At 34.6% G+C, this 23004-nt stretch overlaps 2 protein-coding genes across 6 annotated transcripts in view; one reads left to right on the forward strand and one right to left on the reverse strand.

Annotated features, from left to right (window-relative positions):
* LOC141435103 (ADAMTS-like protein 4) overlaps positions 1-23004 on the forward strand; it is a 441311-nt gene that overhangs the window by 120973 nt on the left and 297334 nt on the right. The gene's annotated exons all lie outside the window — the stretch shown is intronic.
* The window catches only part of LOC141435104 (ADAMTS-like protein 4), a 135209-nt gene that overhangs the window by 27672 nt on the left and 84533 nt on the right, over positions 1-23004 (reverse strand). Inside the window, exon 12 of one of the 2 annotated variants that reach the window (XM_074097661.1) lies at positions 8513-8545. The exons of the other annotated variant lie outside the window; for it this stretch is intronic. The gene's annotated coding sequence lies outside the window, so the exon portion shown is untranslated. Of the gene's footprint in view, positions 1-8512; positions 8546-23004 lie in introns of those variants that run through there. 2 annotated transcript variants of the gene reach the window in all.

Consider the following 23004-nt stretch of genomic DNA (forward strand, 5'->3'; position numbering starts at 1 on the left):
AAACAGAAGAAAACAATAATAATATTATTATTACACTAAATAAGTTTCCTGTATTGTAATGGTAGTTATTGTTGCAGGAATAGGTTTTGAAAAAAAACTGAATTAGTTATGGCAAGAAACAAATTGAAGGAAGAGAGAGGAGGCTTTTGCTCGCAGCATAGGACATCACTCGGCTAATTAAAAAATTGCTTATATAAAAAACGCGTTCTGTGAAATTTTATTGTTTACCGCAAAAAAATAACGTGAGAGCTTCCCGTAACATAAAGTTGGGCTGGTGCCTTTAAAACGTTATGTGCAAAAACTATTGACAGCCGTTTAGCCGTTTACATGCTTAGCAATGCAATCAATCATCGTAATATAGCCTTCAAACTTCGACATTATCGCCTCAGACAGGTAATATCGTTTCTTATAATAGCCAGTAATAGTGTCTGTGTGCCTTTAATTTAACATTGCAAAATATTAGATTTACGTCTACGCGTATATTGTCTATTATTTGATTGACCTTTAAAAGATGAAAATGTAGTCTAAATATTTGCGCTCTAAAATAGATTTAATTCCATTTATATTTTGATGTCATGTTTGCTCATGGGGGCTTAAATAGCCAGCAGCGCGAAAGTGAAACTTACATTGATAAGGTAACCAAATTTGCACATTAATCCGTAAACCATAATTTCATGTTATTAAGAAATAATGTGCCAGAAGCTGACAGGTCTCAGACGCGATGCAAATGATGTTATCACGACTTGACTGCCGTAACTGCCCTGAGGGATGTCTAAGTTGGGTAATAATTAAGGTCTACGGTGCTTGCGAAAATCAACATTTGAGTAAGAAAATTGCACCTTGTTTGAATAGTTCAATCGTGCTGTGCGGGTAAGGTTAGGAGCCTTATTTTTTATTATTTTTTGATTTATTTCTGTTTTACATGAAATAAATTGCGTTCAATTATTAAGTCATCATCCAGCCTATATACGTCCCACTGCTGGGCACAGGCCTCCTCTCAGAACAAGAGGGCTTGGGCCATAGTTCCCACCGGCCGCAGTGGGCCCAGTGCGGATTGGGAACTTCACACGCACACATTGAATTTCTTCGCAGGTTTGTGCAGGTTTCCTCACGATGTTTCCTTCACCGCAAAGCTCGTGGTAAATTTCAAATATATAATTCCGCACATGAATTTCGAAAAAACAATAATTAGAATTATTAAGTATGATCATGGAAGCAACGAGTGCTATATATTTCAGGCCACTGTCCTTATTGTTTTGGCGACAATGCTTCATACACTATTTGCCTAAGCGAGACGTGCACCGATTAGATAACACTCAGTTTCACATCAGCGAATGTGGCAAATAATTTCACATTCTCTACATACTGTTGTGTTTAAGATATATTACGAAAATTTAACAGAATTTTTAACAGAATCATGTTAGGTTTGTGTAATAACAAATGGCTAATTAGCCTGTATGTTACTTCTTTGAGTTAATTGCTTTGTTATTTTATTTTAAAACCAAGTGATAACATTGTTAATTTACTGAATCAATTAAACTACAAACCTCCACGTAAAAAGAAAAAGGCAACTCGAAAACTAAAGAAAATTTTGTTACTCGGATGTAATAACAGTATTGTGTTACTAGCTATACTGCCTTTAGATATTTATTGTTCTATTTTCTTTCCTTCTTTCAAGACTCTATTTTTTGAATTAACGCTCACATTGTAACACACGTTTCTCGGTATTTCGAACACAAATCGACTAAAATTACCTACAGGTACATTTATTAACGGTATTTATTATGTTTTATCTTCTAAGATAAACACAATTTTTAAATAATTAGTAGACTCTATTTTTTTAGTTTTTTTTTGTCATCCCTATACGATCCCTACTAGGTATAATATAACAATTACAATTATGCACATCAATCATTTCTACGTCATATCAAACGATAGGACAAATAATGTTTAGGACAAACGATAAATAGGAGCAACAGTTTTGGACAATCAAAAATATGCGGAACAAAGTGTATGCCATACGTATTAGGACAAAAGACGTTATGCGACACAACGATTAGGACTAATAATTGTATGCCATCCGATATAGACCCATTAAAAATACCTTTTATTGTTTTATATTCAAAATTGCGTAACAATTACATGGTTTACAGATAAACTTGTTTACTAAGACGATGACGGTGCGCCACTAGTGACTGCTATTGACTTACGGCCGCAACAGTGCCAGCCTAGTAGCAACATCGCCGCCAAGTATTAGCGCATTGACCGAATAAAATCCTTACGAGATGATCGGCTGAATCATCGTGCGTGTGAGTGGTGGGAAAAAGTTTTACATTCACGATGATAACAAGTATTTTTTTACAAAATTTCAGTTCTAGAGATCGGATTAATTTGAAATCTGGTACGGCTATGTAATTTGGACGACAATCTACGTACAGATCTATGGAATAATGTTTTTTTTTATCATATTTTGTCGGATAAGTTTTTATTTATATTGCTTTCTCAATAAACTTTAGCAAACTTCAGTAAGCTAGAAGAAAGTAAGATAAATACGAACTTTTCTGACAAAATACGGTGGCAAAACATCAAGTATTCACTACATCCTTTTACAGTCAGTATTTTTTTTCATTTTACAATGTAATATATAAATTTAAAAAATGAAAAGAAAGAAAGAAAATATTCATTGCCAGCAGTAACTATACAAGATTAAAAATAAAAATACAACACAGTATATATTTTATTTGTTTATTGCTATCCCGCGGAAATTTTGCAATTTTCAGACTTTTTTTCTACCAGTGACATTTCACGAATTTTTTTTTAAACATACCAAGTATTTTTTTGCACTACGAGTATTTCCCAAATTGAAGCAAGTATAAAATACTAGTTTGCAGTTTCGTCTCTAGGCGCACGCGCATGCGGTGTTACTTAACATTCCTGGTGGATGCTAATCACATAATTACTTCAATAAATTATTTGAAGCCAGGATATAAATGGGCTCTATTATTATTTTTGACGTAACCGGTGTTAGGTGTTAGTCATAGTAGAAAATGTTAATCTTGGTTTTGCGGTTTCATGACTGAACTGAAAATAATTCGTTAGGCAAAATAATTATATTGTACAAATAGGCAAGCACTAGTCTATTGTGAACTACTTTATGAAGTAAACAACATTATAGTAGGCAGATGAAGTCATTTAAATAATATTATATAAGGATAAAGCAGATTTGTGAATAACTTGTGTCGTCGTATTCAGTGCTGTTTTCTGAGTAGAAAATTAATATTTTCAGGATATTTTAATTGTGATGACAATAATGTTTCCATACTTTTGTACGCTACACGTCAAAGATATTACTTAATTTTGAATCAAAAATTCCAATTAGCAATTAATTGTTTAGTAACCTTTACCAGGGTATTTTGTCCATCTTATTTTGAGAACACATTGTATAGATCTTACCTATCTTGTAAAAAGATTTTAGCAATAAGATAAGAACTAAATAAAAAAATTTTTTGGAGACATATTTTTTATTGACTGTTCTAGCATTATCATCATCCAATTTTTATAACTGTACCAAATTAAGTAAATCCGACTACTAGTGGATCAAGTTTTAATTTTCGAGATCACACTCACAGACACTAGACTTGGTCAACATTGTATACCTTCTTTCGAAAAAAAAACTAAATTATATGTAGTCGTCACCAGAATTTTCTCCAAGCCTGCTTCTGACTCACCAACAGTAAAAACATTCATAACTGAGCTACATTACTCACTATTCAAATTGTACGGTGAATCGACGTCGGTGTTTATTTTTGTGATACTGTACTTAAAAGCCATTAAATTTGCATTTTTGCAAATGCCAACAGCATAAATTTTATTTAAAATATTGATGTTGCGCACACCTCAATCGTACTGTTTTCATTTTGTTTAACACGGGCGACCCGCCCCAGTTTCGCACGTGTACAATATTCAAAAAACGTATCTAATCAAAGGCCCTTCACACTTCTTAACTCCATTTTCCCAAAAACTAAACGCAAAGCCAGGACGCGTCACTGGAACAATGAGTAGGTATCGTACGAGTAAAACGATATTTTTCACGGAAGGTTTAAGTATAATGTATCATATTATAAACATTCCGTGAAAAATCATCTGACTGATCGTGAACACCGCATTCAAGATCTGTCGCTTAGTTTAAAAGATTTAAACGCACAGACGGCGGAAAGTGACTTTATTTTATACTATACTGGCCTGTTACCCGCGACTCAGTCTGCCTGGAATTCGTTTATCACTATCCCGCGGGAACTATTAAATTTTCCGGGATAAAAAATTATCATCTCGTTCTCCGGTACTCAAACTATCTGTTGGCAACCCAACAATATTTTGTATGTTGGCAGAACATCTTTTCCTTCTTCGAATAAACGCAGTGATGACTTGGTGCATTTTATAAAGTACAATCCTTCAGAAATAAGATATTATACCAGCCTCTACCAAAGCAAATCGAATATTTATTACACCAAATTTCATTTCATCTAAATCAGTTCAGCGTTTGGATCTCATCAGGTTATAAAACAAACAAACAGACTTACTCGCATATATGATATTTGTGGGATAAAGATTAAAATCAGAATCGCCATGTTGTTGTCCAACCTCCGATAGGAGAGGACTGGGAAGAAGAAGAAGAGGATAAAGATGAGATTATTTTCTTAGAGCCCACGACACATTAAAAAGATGCAATTCTCCGTCTTTCACATAAGTATGCAAAAAATCATAAGCAATAGTATACCTATATTGTATTTCGATCCAATTTATGAAAAGTGTAAACAAAGACGCCATTTATTTGACCACAGATATTCAATGATGTGAAAACCTAGAACCTATTGCAAAATAATTAATCTGTTCAGTAAATCGATTAATTTATTAATTGAATAGATCAAAGTAATTTTGTTTATTTTATTATTTACCATACTTGATTTCATTCCAAAGACGGTTTATTCAATTATAAAAGCAGTAACTATTTTTAATTTTAAGGAAAGTTAATAAAAATCGCTTATTCATCCGCACATTAATTGATTTTTAAAATGTCAAATTTTCTACCATCTCTACGTTAGTCTATGCTATTACAGATTATATGCATATTTCAATCAAGAAATAACGTCAGATTTTGACGAAGATTTTTGAAATGAAAAATAAATATTGAAATCAAGTGAATTTTGGTGAAAAATTGATTAGACATCTAGTTAAAAGACACGAATTATAGTTAAATGTGTCATTGATTCGACCCAGTGAGTGTTTATACAAGAATTTTGATGAAATCGGTTTGTTTACACTTTTCATAAATTGGATCGAAATACAATATAGTAGTAGTTGTACAGTCGTACCTACCAAATAGTGTAGTAGGACTATTTCGTTTCCGATGCGGTTCTTGTTGTGTATAGTGTTAGTGTATTGTGGTGTTAGGTGCATTTTTTTTAAGTATATTATTCATGTAAAAAATTAAACTACATTACCCACTTATTTCAAATTGGTGCATATACCTACCTACCTACCCACAGTACCTTTTGTACCGGTAACGTATAAAATCTTAGTTAGGTATATCTCTAGGAGTAAAAAACTCGCAAATATCTAATTAGCGCAAATGCACAGCTGATTTCTGTTTACGTTTTTCCAAAGTTTACTCTCGACATACCAAAGCCGAAGGAATGTGGAAAGATAATTTTCCTATCTTCTGTCCGAAGAAAAATGAAGCATTGTGCGCAGGAAGTTGGAGTGAGATAAGCTCTAAACAAATTTATGCTCGGCGTCACGTGTAAATTTGGTTAAATTCGTTAGGCTATTTTCGACCAAGGTCTGAGTTCAATGCGCTGCCGTATAGGGCCAAAACCGAAATGGTTAGCTTACTAGATGTGGTAGAGACGATTATATAAAAAAAATCCGTTGTATCTGGAGATTTTTGTAGGTTAAATTATGGGTTCATATCAGCTTTCATGATTGTTAGAAGTCATAATGTAGTGTTTGTCATAATGTATTATTTGTATAACATAATTTGATATTCTCTAAATCCATTAATTGTTCAGAATTGTGACCATTTAAAAAAATATGAAAAAAAATTGTGTCGGCGAAAGAAAATTATGACAAACATTTACATTATAAATTATAACTATCAAATATTATGCAATCAGATACGCACCATCCAGTTTCTGTAAAATAAAGGTGTGGTTTTATTAAGTGAGGATTTAGAAGGAAGAAGAACCTTGAAGTTTCTGCTAAGTTTATTGCAACAAATGTGGTAAAATTTATGAAATTAAATAAAAATCACGATAATTAAAAAAAATAACGAGTGATCAAAGAATAATATTTATTTTCACTGTGTTATCGGCATATTTTGCTCTATTTACACTGTAAATAGTATTAAAATAATATTATTATTTTTCATTAATCTTTAGAAGTTTAACGAACAAAATATTAAATTAAAAAATAATAAAGTTAATACCCAATTTCTTATGGTTCCTACCAATCTGCTACCGCATACTTACTCTATTGGAATTTTATGAATTTTTGATAATAATATATTTTAATTTTTTTTTTCCATTTTTTGTTTATATCGCATCTATTGAAAATCCTATTTCCAAGCCACTTCCAGCATCACTTTACCTCGTGCTCACTATTAGAATGTTTGAATTACGTTGACAGCGGATGATTTATGGGAAGAAATGACAGTGTACCAGCCAATTACGTGAAATCTTTGCTTTACGTGTATGGTTTCAATAAGCCCGACATCGTGAGTTAAGACATCGCATAGCTTGGTATGGGTGACAATGTTCTTTGTGATTTTGGGCACGGCTGCAAATAACTGTGGCTGGACAGTAAATTATTAACTTTTTTTTTAGTGGACTTGATTTTCGTTAATGGTTCGAATAAAAAAAAACCCACGCAAAGTTTCAAAAACCTATAAGAACTGGTTAAATAAAAATTTAATTTTCAGTTATACCTACTCGTTTTTGAAAAATCAATATATAGTAATAATTGGTAATTTTTTATAAAAGATCTATATTGATAGGTATTTAAATTTGTTAGAAGTCAGTGCTTTAAATCTGATTCTTAACAAAAAAGAAAATTCATAACTATCTTACTGATTCATAAGGCTAAGTTCAAATTCTTGATCCACATTACAGAAAGTACAGAATTCTTATATTACCTTCAAGAACAAATTGGTCATACAGTTTATCCATGTCGAATTCCCACGGATTAGGGAATTCTCCTTTCAGGGCGAAACCGCTGGCATAATCTTGTTTCGATTACGTAAACAAATGATATGGAAAAATCCATAAAGTTTATAATTAGTTATAACACGCCTTAATACTCGGTAGCGTTTTCAGCAAACTTATCTTGCACATCCGGTGATCAATTTTACTTATTAACATTTCAGACAGATACATACACATAGACAGGTACATATTTTATGGGTAAAATACTTTTTAGAGGCTTTGACATTAATTTAATAATCTAATATATGCCTATTACATGAATAAATAAGCAATTCTGTAGTCGTTTCCGAGATCCTCGAAATAAATAAATGAACAAGAATTGCAAGTTTTAACTAACTAAATTAATACGTTAAGTTAAAGGAAAAGCTTGTACTTAAATACTTAATGTGCCAAATTCCCAAAATAGTTCAGCGATTTCGTTCCCATCCAATACAAGCGCGACTATATAATCTCACCGTCACCGCGGTATGCACTCGCCAAACAATATTATCAGTTGGCACAACATTGCATAATGTGTTTTGCTAAAACATTTGCAAATTCCCAACATTGGCACCACCAAACTGTATATCAAGCAAAACTGCGAATGTGCCAAAATTGTGCGCACATTCGCGGTTTTTATCTATTAGCGAGATTACTAAGGTGTTTTCTTAACCTTGTTCACATATTTGTGATATTGAGATGTTATTTTATAAGGATACCGGTAGGCTTGTGAAGGTGACGCCATTTTTTTTGTTATAGTCGTCGATTGGCATTCTTATGTAAAATTTGGCAAGCCAATAAATTTCTAAGGCAGCGATTTCCTTTTATCTAAAGCTTTAATGGTTGTCTCAGACTGGTTTTGTACTTATGAAATTAGTGGTCGATTTTAAAGAGATGTTGAAATAGGTTGTTGGAATACTATTACAAATTGTTTGGATTAACTAGAGTCTCTACTCCAACTCTTTATGATAGTGATAAAAATTAACAATGTTTTAAAACAATTTTTTTTTATGGAATTAGTGAATTTTAATACGTTCCTTCCTAATCAGCACTGGGTCCGCGTGGGAGCTACGGCCCAAGCCCTCATATTCCGAGAGGAGGTCTGTGCCCTGCAGTGGGACATAACTCGTAAGCCGAGATGTTTAAGAATGAAGTAACCTAAATTTGACGTTTTTATTTGTATACGACTGGATGGCAAACGAGCAAGTGGGTCTCTTGATGGTAAGAGATCACCACCGCCCATAAACATCTGCAACACCAGGGGTATTGCAGACGCGTTGCCAACCTAGAGGCCTAAGATGGGATACCTCACGTGCTAGTAATTTCACCGGCTGTCTTACTCACCACGCCGAAACACAACAGTGCAAGCACTGCTGCTTCACGGCAGGATTAGCGAGCAAGATGGTGGTAGCAATCCGGGCGGACCTTGCACAAGGTCCTACCACCTGCAAAATTTGAGCTAAAAAAGTCAACAGTGACAATAAAATATAAAGCCGAGTTTAGACTTGCAAGAAAAATCGTGCAAGTTGCATTACATTGCGGTGTTCGATTGACCACTTCAAACTCTTTGTGGCCTAGCAGTGTAATGCAACTTGCACGATTTTTCTTGCAAGTCTAAACTCGGCTTAAGACGACACAACACAAAGCGCATAATAGGCAGCTTTATCACTAGTAGAGCTATCGCTATCTCTTTCCAGGATACCTATTTATTTTATTTATTTATTTAAGGTTCAACCTACACAAAATGTTCCAAGTTAAAATGAAATTAAAACTTGTAAAAGCTGTCACAATAAACCTTTTTATAAAAGCTGTCAGTTTTAAATCAGTCAGTTTTAAATCAGATAAAAACTAAGTGACGCTGTAACGAGATCTATTGGTAGAAGGTATCAGTACCAATTGTGACCATTAAATTGATCCAAAACTGCTGTTCCGCAATCCCACTTAGCTTTTAACGCTTAACCGGGCAAGCATAGTGCCTCAATTACTGACTTGCAGTTCAAAACAAAATTAGAACTGGAATTGCACACTTTATACTGACTCAACAGCTGTCGAACATGCACAATTTTAAGAATAATAAAGTTAAAAATTGAATTAAAGTTTATAAAAATTCGCAACACGAATATTTAATTACTAGAGACTTTATTTACCTCAATATGAATGTATGAACGACGATTTTTAAATGTATAATTATGTATATTCCAGCAGCTAGTTACGGGTCAACGTGACTGAACACTCAAAATAATTATTATGATTAAATTTAAAAAACCGATGTCCAAAGTGTGCCACGTTAAGGGCGTGTCTTTAATTTAAACAAAAATAATCAGATCAAAAACTTTCATACGGGATGTTCAACAATCTAATCTAATTTTGCTGAAATCTACTGTATTAATAAAAAAAACTATTTAGAATCATTAACAAGACTAAAATCGGTACCGTACCGGCACACAAGTACCGCTATAATACATAGGTACCAGTGATACCAGTATTATTGATGCCAATTTCAAGCCGATTTTTAAAGCATGACGCGCATTTTTGTTTTATTTTTGCTTTTTTAATCCCACGAATAAACGTTTACTTTTTTTCTTTCTTTCAAAGAACCGGTAACATACGGGGACAGGTCGCACCCGTTTTTACTATTAGTATTTACCGCATGGTACTGGTATTTTTGTGCAGAATACGTTCCCTGATCAGGACCGTGCAGGCTGTGCTAGCCCCGCGCTAATCGGGAAGGGCAGAGTTGTTTGCTTCGCCCTATCAGCTATCAGAAGGCTAATTACACCTGTCCGTCACGTTGATATCGTGCGTTTACCCGGTTAAGATGTATGCCGTCAATACCATGCTTAAGGCTCCGTTTCCACCTGAAATGTGCGAGGATGCATTGCGAAGAATGATACCAGCGCTCCTATCATCTGAGCTCTATTAGGGCCATAAAAACATGTTTGAACCTCTCGCTCGCTTTTGGGAGGTTATCGGATCTCTCGCTAGAGGTTTAAGTCGTTTTTTAGAGCACCAGAGCTCAAATGATAGCAACGCTAGTATATAATAGAAACGCTTCAGAATATACCTATCCTCGCTTCGCCGAGATGCGCTGAGCGAGGATTGGTAGATGAAACATTACTATTGGTTGATGAAAAACCCATTCCTCCCAACAGCCTTAGGCTGCATCTCCTCCAGAGATGTGCGAGGATAGCACATCTCTGGTGGAGACGCAGCTTAAGGCTTGAATAGCTGCGACGTGTTTTTCACACGATGAGAGTTCTGTGACAGGTTAAAAACCGCATCGTACTTGTGTGCAAAAATATCTGATACGTCTTTCCGGCCTTAGAAATAGAATCGTATCAGATATTTATGCACGCTTGTTGTGTCAGATATTGGTGCTGGTGACTGTACTCGTATATCCAAGTGCCCGTGCTACGACTTCTGGTTGGAGGGTGTGTCGTTCCATGAGTCAGGAAAACAAAGATAAAAAAAAACACTGGTTCTTATTGTAATGCTGTAAACATTTTTTGTTAAATAAATAAATACATTTTATAAAGTATATAATATAATCAACAATTTCTTGGATTGTAAAAGCGACTTCTTATGGCAGCTGAAGCTAATTGTATAATAATAAAAAATACTCTTAACTAGATGTTAATCAGCTTTTTGAAGCACTCACCTTCAGTAATATGTACGTGATAGGACAAAACTTTTAAAGGGACTCTTTTAGTTTTTTCGTGCTTTGTCCTAACCAATATAATTCCCGGTGACTTAATAATCATAAATACTTTGATAATGTACGTATACTTGTGAGTTGGAACATATTCACTCAATGTTTGTCTATAGATACCTAACTTCCCCTTAACAGCCAATCGGTGCACTAGTTCACAATAATTGCTTACGTTTTCTCAAAAGATAATGTATAAATAAATTACTGCTCCTCTATAGCTTTTTCCAGGTTATCGGGAAAATTCGTTTCAGATAGATAGATATACAAAGCCGTAATTAATACACTGAAAACCTCTGACGCACCAAAAACCTTTTTTATTTTAAGCAAGTTTATTACATTTATTTGAAATACTTTAACTATTTCAAAAAATATTCGTATTTTTCCTAAGTCAGTAATTTTACTTAATTTCTAAGTCTAAGGCTTCGCCGTTTTTAGAAGAAAATGAAACTGACAGCAAAGCGGCGAGAGTCAAATTGTCTAAATAAATAGTATTAGTTAAATATTTAAGTAATTAGTGTATAATTTTGTCATTTTTTTTATTCGACTGGATGGCAAACGAGCAAGTGGGTCTCCTGATGGTAAGAGATCACCACCGCCCATAGACACCCGCAACAGGGGGATTGGAGATGCGTTGCCAATCTAGAGGCCTAAGATAGGATACCTCACGTGCCAGTAATTTCACCGGCTGTTTTACTCTCCACGCCGAAACACAACAGTGCAAGCACTGCAGCTTCACGGTAGTATTAGCGAGCAAGATGGTGCCATTCGTAACTATTGACGCTCACGATGTTTTCCTTAAGCTAAATACGAAACAACTAGAAACGTCTTTATAAGCCAAGCCCCGGACGAACGGACGGATGGCCATGGCCAAACTATAAGGGTTCCTTTTAGAACTGCCTACCCTAAAAAGCTTGTGCCTCTACAGCTCTTACTCCATTTTAACACTCACGCAAACGGCGAAGGCACTGCAAAATCTATCAGTGTAATGTAAGTACAACGTACCATGTGATACGCGTATTTGCGTGACGCGCGGCGTTGGCGCGGCACAGTATCGAGGCGAGTGCGTGCGCGTGCGACCGCACACCGCTACCGGGAAATTGGCGCGAAAATGACGAACTGTCAAAACGTTTTCGACTGTGACAAGTGTTTTTCTTGAGTTTTGGTTGGTTGTTTTCCGAATGATATTGTCTCGTTTTTTTAAGATTTAGTGAAAAAATAGTGAGGGGTTGTCATGATAGGAAATTATCGAAAAATATCTCACCCTTTTTTTTATTATTTAAAAGTTTTTTTTTCCTAGTAGAACTACTATAAATTAATAAAGTTTATGGAGCAATTACAGAAACGTCAAATATTTCTGATGAAATTTCAGAAAATTAAACATGAAAGCCACATAAATATACTAAATAATGTTTTGACTACATTTATTTACATTATTTCACTTGTCACCGTTGTTCTTAATATGCGAATGAATAATGCCGTGAAATGAGAATGTTATGAAAGTTATGAAATATTAGTTAATTTATTTTCTTGTTATACTATTAGCCTCGTTTGTCTTAGGTGGAGTAAATTTAAAACAGTAGGTAACGTTTTTAATGTTAAAAGTTCGCTTCAATCGCATGGCTTTTTTACTTTCCTTATAAAAGTATTGTGTCTGGATAAAGTTATAATACCTACCTAATAATTATGTGATTAATTCAAGAATCGTTACGATACGTGTACATAACGCATACCTATCTGTACTGCAAAGTTAAAGTTTCAATCGAAACTTTACTTTGATTAGGAACTTTTCTGTGATTAAGTTTGTACCTATGCTATATTAAGCAATTAAAGTTATACAAGTATATTCCGTGGATCCAGGTGCTTATTAACTGTGGTAACGCAGGTATTTAATAAATTATTATTATCATTTTGCGAATGATTTTTCTTATAAATTCATTTTAATTGTAGATTTCAGTTCACTAGCAACTACTCGTAGCTCGTAGCAGCTACTCGTATTATACTATCAAGTGTTAGCATATCGTAAAATTGTATAAATGAGTTCTGTCGTATAATCTTGTGCTCGTAATAAATTTAACAATTTTTATCTACTTAATTTAGTGTCTCTGCCTGAGGCTCGTCGTTTTGTAAACTGCTTTGGCACATTGTTATAATAATTTACATGTTGGTGTGAACATTATAATTGAGAATTTGGCAGTGGTTAAACCTGTTAGGTCGTGAAGTAGGGTTTTAAAGATGCTGACATCTATATATTATTATGATTCACCATCCTTGCTGGATGTCATTTAATTTAAATTTAATGAAATATAATGTTTTAAAGTTATCTTAAAATGTTTTAAAATTTTTGGTTGCACTTTAAAATATATATTGGTATACAAGTTACTCAGCGCTAAATTTAAAAAAAAACGGCCAAGAACGTGTCGGACACGCCCAAGATAGGGTTCCGTAGCCATTACGAAAAAAAATAAGTAATATTATGTGTGTTATAACACAATTAAAACACTTACTACAGTCTTAAAATGTATTACCAGAAAAAGAGCGTATCTTCACGGCACTTACGTCCTTTTGTTGAGAAGCGCAGTTTTTCGGCAATAACTCAGAAACGGTATATCCGATCATGTTGAAACCAATTTTCGTTGAAAGTATTGATTAAGCGTTACCTTTCCATATTTTTTTCATATTTCTTGGACAAACTGTTTACAAGATAGAGGGGGAGGGGGAGGGGACACAATTTTTGCTACTTTTGGAGCGATTATTTCCGGAAGTCTTCACTTAATCAAAAAAGTTTTTGAGAAACCTTACTATCTTTTCAAAAGAGCTGTCAAACTATGTGCCACACGTTGATGCGAGTTAAAAAAATTTTTTTTTCAATTTCTGTTACTTGTATGGAGTGCCCCCCCTATCAATATTTATTTTTGTAATTGAACTACAAAACTAAATAGCGGCTTTGACAAGACATCTGTACTCCAAATTTCATTAATATAAATCTTGTAGTTTTCGAGCAAAATGCCTGTGACATACGGACGGACAGACAGACAGGCGGACTTGACGAAACTAAAAGGGTTCCGTTTTTGCCATTTTGGCTCCATAACCCTAATTACATTAATTGCAACAGCATTTGGAAAAGCGTGACTAGAATAAACTTTACTAGTTAGGAAGATTAACCTGTTGTAAACTAGTCCTTCCTTCTTTCTGTAAAAAAGGTTGCCTAGAAGAGATCGCTCTTAAGCGATAAGGCCGCCTATTGCTTACCTTGTATTTTTTTTCTCTGTGTATCTGTTTTCTGTATCGCTTACTATGTCTGGTGTACAATAAAGAGTCTTTGTATTGTATTGTATTGTAAGATTGTGGGCAAATCCATGGGAATAAATAATTGATAGTATGTAATTTTATTGAGACTTGAAATCACTAAAGTACCTAAAGTATACAGTATCTTAATTAACGTTAAACCTTGTCAGTCTAAAATTTTCTTTACCCTCATAACAAATTGTTTAAAATGTTTTTTATCTCAAAATTCCGTCAAACGAAAACAGCTAGCAAAATTTCGCATTTTATAGATTAGCAAACTATCTTAAACGATTTTCTGGCGCAATAAAATAAATTTGTATTAATGAAGCTACTTGAATAAACAAAATGTATAATATTGAATACAAATTACTTTTTGAGATGATGAAGATAAGTGATAATTTGAAATGAAGATAACTAATAGGCTTTTTACGATTATTACGCTTTTATGGCTCATGTTTTAATTATTTTAGGCGTCCATAGATGTTTACCTCCTTTTAGCTAAGGACATTTTTATCTCCATATTATGTAAGTACCCATTTTACTTGCAAATTGAATTGATAAATTCAGAAGCTGTACATAGATGAGACATTGGTCTTATGACCTTCTGTTTTTAACCCCCGGCGCAAAAAGAGGGGTGTTATAAGTTTGACCGCTATGTGTGGCACCGCAGCTCTTGAACGGGTGGACCGATTTGAATGCGGTTTTTGTTTATTTGAAAGCAGGTTTTTTAGCAATGGTTCTTAAATCGGGGGTTTTCCAGCTTTTTGTTGGTTGGGTTTGGTTAACACCTTACCTAATTTATATTTTTCATAAAACTTAAAATACTTATTAAAAGCAACCTATCTAGCTCAAACTTATTTAACTGGCTCTGGATCGTCAACTTTTATTACTTAATTGATTGTTTCACCTTAACTTTAACACGAAATTCGAAAGAGTTATCTTCTTTTGCTTCTAATAAATAAATAAATATCATGGGACATACACTATTAGCCAAGTCCCAAACAAAGCAAAGCTTGTGCGGTAGGTACTATAGGCAACAGATGAGATAAACAATCGTATATTCACGATCACGAAAATTCACGACTTTTTTCTGAATTATGGTGGCAAACGAGCCAGTGAACACTATTACCTCCTACGCAGATGTCTGCAACATGACGTTCAACCGAGCGAGCGGTCTAAACGCTCTTATATACTGTAATCTAGTCGATACAGGACTAAAGCAGCGCTTTCACCAATAATGTGCAAGGATGTGTTGCGAGAGATGTGTTTTTCATTAATCAATAGAAACGCTTCATTTACACATCCTCGCACAGCACATCTCTAGTTTAAACAGCTGAGCGGAGCGCGGCGAGGTAAATGAAGCTTTTATATTGGTTAATGAAGAACCTATTCCTCGCAACACATCCTCGCACAGCTCTGGTGGAAACGCTGCTTTACAGTCACGGAACACATCCCATACAGGTCAAAAAGCAAGGTCTAAGATTCAATACTAAAACCACTTCGATAATCCATTCAATCATTTTACGTCTCTCACAGAAATCTGAAAGTTGTCGAGTCTGTGTAAAAATAACCGTGTACTGCGTACGTCAGAAAAACTGTTACAGCCAGATACCGAACAACTGTTCGAAGAAGTTCTGACAGATATTAATAATAACAATATTAGGCCCCAATGCTTTCAAGAGAATTTTTTCAAACACATAAAGTTTATAAAGTATAATGGACGAAACACAAATGGTCATTGAATATAATTTTAGGTGAAACTATAACTTAGACTCATTTTGTTGCTCTTACTCGATTACAGTTTACAGATTGGTAAAGGTTATTTTATTTTTTAACAATTTTCTAAAGCTGACTAAATTAATTTACTATTTTTTTTTTCAAATTTATGTAAATTGGATACTAACTTTTGAGCGTGAAACTTATCGTTAGATTATGTCCTGTTTAAAATCCAGTAGAAATATAAACAATTTTTTGAATAAATCCTAATTGATCGTTATCTCATCGAATTAGACAGTACACATCGGGCGGTAGGACATTATACAAGGTCCGTCCGGATCGCTACCAATACCTTACTCGCTATCCGTCTGTCGACTAGTATATAGCGCTGGTGAAATTACTTGCAAGATATTGTAATAATTCAATCTCGCTCACGGTTAGTTCTCATAGGGAATTCCAATAAATTTAATCGTGATCATAAACGTTGTTGGATGGACTTCTGGTCTGACAATGCATCTGCAACCTCTGGTATTGCGGGTATCCATGGACAGTGATGTTACCCATTGAGTTACTCATCGGGTAACCTGATCTGTAAACTGTAAACAAAAGAACGCAAGAGCGAAATAATGAAGAATTCTCATAGGGTCTTAACGCGTGATATTTCAAGCTATTAATTCGTCTTAGAGAACAAACATCAAAATAGGATGACAGAAAAATCAATAAGTTGCTTTATTTATTTTTTAATAATTTTAATAGTGTCGACCATTTTCTTCCTTTATGCCCCATGCACGGTGTTAATGTTCTAAAATCGGGTAGGTACACAACGGTAATCTATTTGCGTTGGTATAAAACAAAAACGTAACCGTCGTAAATTAAAAAACGTAGAAAGATTTTAGAAAAAATGTCGACCAAGGTCGGGTCCCAATGTCATCGTAGGTAAGGTTCTTATCACTTATCTGTTCTTATCGGTCCAGCTAGTATGTAGGCCGCGTGAGCTAGAAACACCGAAGGGCTATTAAGAGAAGGCGGTTGTGAAACTTTAAAGTAAAGATGCGAGATTTTTTGTGATAACTTTATGTGGTTATTCTGTAGGTACTTTCAAACGTGGCAAGATTACCCTCTACGAGCGACTTTACTAGTAGGTACAGACACCAGCACCAATATCTGACACAAAAAACGTGCATAAATATCTGATACGACTCTATTTCTATGGCCCGAAGGACGTGTCAGATATTTTTGCACGCTCCACTGTGGCAGATATTAATGCTGGTGACTGTACAGATTCAGATAGACAAAAACTTTCCTGGGTTTCAACGACGGTAGAGCTCTACCCATCTTAGATGAACCCCATTAAGCAATGTGTATAATATTATGTGTAGGTACTTGTCTTGATTTTAGTGATAAACATACTTCGAGTAGACTGTGTCAAAGTTGCTTATGGAAAGTAAAGTGGCCCCGTTTAACTGCACTTTGATTTTTTTAACAAAGGTTTCATCATCATCATCATCATGTCAGCATTTACTAAAAATAAATTTAAGTTGGTATAATTCCTCTTTTTCACATATATATAGCTTTTTCACGCGGCTTCGCCCGCGTGGAATTCGGTTGTCGCGCGCTGTTTCCTCGGAAACTGTATATTTTTCCGGGATAAAAAGTAGCCTATGTCACTCTCGGGTCCATCTCTATGCCAAAAATCACTTCGATCCGTCGCTCCGTTTTGACGTTAAAGACGGACAAACATACAAACACACACACTTTCGCATTTATAATATTGGTATGGATATGGATTAACGTTGTACCTGTGATGACGTAAAAATTTAAGCCAACCAATTTTCATTTTCATTTTAATTTTTTCAAACCATAATTTTTACACGCTCTTATTTAATTTCGATGTTCGTATGTATGTAAGTTGTCATCAAATCTTTTAAATCGAACTCTTATTTTGTTTTATTTTAAGCTTTCAAAATATCTGTAATCATTATGAAATTATATTTAAACGAAAAACAGAAGCATTATCTGCACAAAAAAAAGGCGTCACGTCAATTTGAATAAGCGACGAGGTGTTACCAGAGATACGGTGTGTCGCAACCTCTAGATACGCTTAATTGGGGCACTTACAAAATATAATAAATATTGCAAAAGTTAACAGTATACACCTTCCTAACATAACAGTTTGTTCGCCCTAAATGGATGAAAGGGACCGGATTTTATCTTCTTATGTCAACCCTGAAGCTTCTATACTTCGTTCCAAAAAAATAATTTGAAGCATGTATGCTACTATTAAATAGCATTGAGTTGGTTTCTTGGTGCTAAATTCCTTAAGGTCATTACCTAAGTAATCTTTAAGGTATGCTTTGGGTGGTTTATTTAGACTTAGACTTAATCACAGAAAATGTTTAAATTTAGTCGTATTTGATATTACCGCGGCCGTCGTTACGAATTTACGAAGTATAGGTTGTTACTGTTACGTTTGTTTGGCCGCGCGAGTTTTTCGAACTACCCGCACTTGATCTGATTTTGTACCTGAACCCTATCAAAACAAAATGTAATACGTGCTCCATATTTAAATCTATAAAAAAATAATTACGTTAAACATAATTTTGTTTGCCATAAAAATATGCGTGAATTAACAACGCCACGTATTAGCAACAAACTATTTTCATCATTAGGTATATTAGCCACTTCCTAACAAGCTTTTCTTTTAATAACTTTCTTTAACTTTATGTTCTTGCGTGAAAATGAATTTGTCATCAAAATTCACAAAGCGTCTTTCACCCACTACTAGTGATCGACAAGAATATAATAATGCAAGTTAAGGCAGCAAAGAGTAGCTACATTCAGCAAAAAAATCGTTTATTTTTTACAAAAACTTATTCTTTTTGTTGAAGTCTTAAATGTAATGACAACATACTGCTGTGAAATTCGTATATCTAATATTATCTAGAAAAAAACATAGATGCCGTTCGATACGACACTAAACTTTCCCCGAAGCTATTAAATGCTTATATTATAAAGTAAGTTGTTGCATCTCATAATTTTTTACAGCAAAATGATAACGCCCGTTTTTATAGCGTACCTATATATAATTAAAAAAAGTTTATTAAGTATTTAGCTTGTGCTACTGCTGCATTTACTAATCGTACCTACGTTTAAATCATATTCAGAACTTAAGTTCAAAATTTTAACAATAGATTTGTGTTTAAAATTGTTATGCAAAAAAAATGCGTATTTGGTATACTACGTAGGAAATCGAGCTTAGTAGGTAAGTCAGGAATCCGTTTAATCTTACAACTCTTGGCAGCATCGATCTGATTCTTAAACATTATTTTAATTTATTCACCAGCGCATATTTAAGATTTACGCCTACCATTCACAAATCGTTTAAACTGTCATTACGACACCAGCACAATATATCGTGCGTCTATTTATCCGGCTAGAAGCTCGAGGATCTCGTTCGTAACTTTTATTGTGAATAAATCTGAACTTTATTGCTGGTGGACCACACCTATCAGTATCAGTGGTCTGGTAATTAAGACGCGACTAAAGTCGTTGTGGGTGGAAAAAGTGGAAAAGTGTGTTAGTGGCGCGTTTTACCAAGGTTCCTACGAGCATTATTGTATCTTTACTGCATCATTCGTTTAAAAATACATAATATAATCTGGGTACAATTGCAGTTAAAATTATCCTTAAAATAACTTAACTAGGTATATAAATAGATTATACAATTTGTCCTAGTTTTTTCCCTGCAGAAGAGTGCCCATTTTTTTAACTTACAATTTTCGTGAGTTTTTATGTCATTGTTTGTAATTTACCCTCATGTAGTGATTACATTGAGTTAAAATTTGGTTAAAATGTCTTTTTTATTTTAAGTTAGTTTAATGCATTTATTTTCTAACCTTAGGGCTACATGCACTATGCGCTTAGCCGCGCGGATTTAGCGTGCCGTCCCTCTTCAAAGTATCATTTTGAGAAAGAGACGGTGTGCTTAAACCGTACGGTTAGCCGCATAGTACGTACTTAGCAAAAACATTTCAAAAAATATTCGTATATTTGCTTCATACTTAGTAATTCGGGAAACTGCGGGCATTTTATCTACCTATACGTTTGTGTACCTATCTAATAGTATATTTTCCAAACGAAAGTTTGATTCGTTGTCTGGGGAACCCCAAAAAAGTATTTCATTGAATATGGTTTAGTTATCAAAACAATCGGTCCCTGCGTCGGCTTCCGTTCGCTATGAAATGTTTCTCTCCGTTCTTGACCTGGTTTTTAGTGGCATTGTTGACATATTTGTTACATTCTTATGTTTTCTGGCAGAGGTGCAGAGGTGTAAATTGAATTCGTTTAGCTATTGAATTTAAATTGTATCGATTTTTTTAAGCGACTATGTCCAACAGTAACTGTTTAGGTTGATACGAAATAAAATGTGATACTTGGTGGCGAAATTAAATCTAAATTTAATGGGCATATGTCATATTAGAAGGTATTTTCAAAGACCAATTCTTGTGTAATATATTAACTTACTAGCCGTTGCCCGCGACTCCATCCGCCTAGTATTGGTTTATCGCTATCCCGCACGAACTATGCAATTTTCCGGGATAAAAACTATCTATGTCCTTCCCGGGAACGCAAACTATCTGTATAACGAATTTCATCCAAATCAGTTTAGCGGTTTAGACGTGATTGAGTAACAAACATCTAAAAATCCAAACATCTTCACGAACTTTCACATTTAGGTTAGTAGGATTGATCTTAGAAACGGCTAATATGGCTTCGAGATGCAGGAGTTTTTAGGAACCAACATATTGTGTCCTAAGTTCTGATTAGTCCATGAGTTAGTTAGATAATCAGAAAATATTGGACAATTGCCTTTTCTTTTGTCAATTAAACAAAAAATGATGAATATGTGGCCAGTTAAAGTTCGCGTGCCGTCACGCCGGGCGAGTGCGACGCTATTTAGCACGAAGTGACGTCACGGACCCCTACTCTTGAACTTTGATGCGCTTCATCTTGTGTTTGCCTGTTTGTTTGATTGACAAAAGAAAAAATATCTGTTCAGTATTTTCTGACGAACTAAACATATTTTTTTACCCCAGGCAACCACCCAATTGACCTAGCCTCGTCTTTTAGTCTGAGCGAAGCTTGGTCGCCAGGTACTCAGTTTAATGAAGCTTAGTTTAGTTGTCAAATCAAATGTTAAATTGGCAATTTCATACATTGAACACTACTAAACTTAGCATAAAATTAAATCAATTTATTTTTTTTACCGCCAAGACCTATTCATTTTTCACTATTATAAATTATATCTACTAAATCGCAATCAAAGTTAAAATAAATAAAAAGCCAATAAAATTCTGCGATAGATTTAAATGCGGTAAACAAGCATTTTGGCAAACTTTTCCATCTAAATTTGACACTTTGTCACTCAATTTCTTAAAACTTTTTCAAGTAGGCTCGCACGAAGATTGCGGAAATAACACAATTCTTAGGCTGAGCCCACACTGCAAAATCTCACCGTGCGATTATTACCGTAGAATTCTGCTCTATGAGGAAATTAAATGAGACCGCACGTACTCGTATATGCGAAAGAAAAGCATACGAAAATAATTCCTTAATTAAATCTATATTTTACGGCAGAATTAAAAGCAGCGTTGCGTTTTACATAGCGACGAATTTTATTTGTTGTGCGAAACGATGAAGCCAGACAGGAGAGCGTAATTTTTAGAGTTGGGAGTCACGTATTTTTGGTCGCGTAATTCCCGATCGTACGCAGCCTCTTGCCAGTCATCGACTTGGAGCGGTACCTGGGTCGTCCAACCGGGCGGCGACCAGCCGGTCGTCCCACGTACGCTCTTTTGGCAGCCCGATCCTCTCCCATTCGTAGTAGGTAAGAATCAATACGCGTATTATAAATCGCTAGAAGAAAATAAACGCAGGGTGAGATTTCCCAGTGCGGGCTTACCCTTAGCATCATAACAGGAAAGAATTTCAATGAAAGTATTTCACATTTTTAAGAGCAACAAAAATATCTAGCGATGTTTACAACCGCATCATTGTTTATGACGGTAGTATTAAAACGGAGGAGTTACAAACATTTTAACGCGCCGACGCGCTGATTTATAGATTTTGGAAAGAATCCGCTTAAAAACAAAGAGATTTACTAATAGCGTAGTAAAGTATTAGAACAAAGTGATCGGGTGGCTGGCTCGCTGCCAGCCGTAGGCGCCCATTCAACGCCGTCATTCATACCATAGATCTCAATACCTGATCCTAATAAAAAGAAACAGACATATCTTCATCGAGCTTAATTGAATGTGTTAGACTTTAGAAAAAGATGAGCAATACACATACAGATAGCATGAAACATTTTAATGGTTATTAAAGGTCCTAAGCCTTCCTTAAATACTTTTTTTGATCAACTCCATAGGCTTAAAGTCTTTATTCGTGCGTGTGATAAGTTTTCTGAGATGAAAGCCAATATTTTTCCCACCAAAGATAGGAGTCACATTTTTTTAACGTGTATTAAACAAATAGCATTATTATTATTACAATGTTAATTTAAAAAAGAAAACGAGTGAGGCGGTCCTGCAAAAAACAGTTTTAGTCTTTCAATCAAGTCTTAGTGGGAATTGTTTTAGGATGTACTTATCACATTATTTTAATTTACTCGTGCTAGTCATTGTGTCTGTATCTGTTTTTTCTCCAATAAAGAGAAAAAAAATCTGATTTATGTTTGTCACTTTCAAACATTGTGACACTTATAAATCTTTTGAACATTTCAAGTTTTTTTGGGCTTTCTAATATGTATTTTAGTCTCATCTAACAAAGAATGCGATTGAATTTCTTAAAATGAACCCGTACTAACAATTTTAGTTCTTACGAGTAACTAAAATGTATATAAGTCTTCAACCGAGCTTAAAATTACCTAAATCTAGATATATTTTTTTCATCAAGTGGCCAATAACCCGAGGGGTAGCATTTGCCCATAGCAAATAGAACACTGGATTGTTTACTCAAATATTAAGAGCAGTTGAGCAAGACATCTAACCAGTAGTT

This window comes from Choristoneura fumiferana, chromosome 14, assembly GCF_025370935.1.
Source record: "Choristoneura fumiferana chromosome 14, NRCan_CFum_1, whole genome shotgun sequence".
Lineage (NCBI taxonomy): Eukaryota > Metazoa > Arthropoda > Insecta > Lepidoptera > Tortricidae > Choristoneura > Choristoneura fumiferana.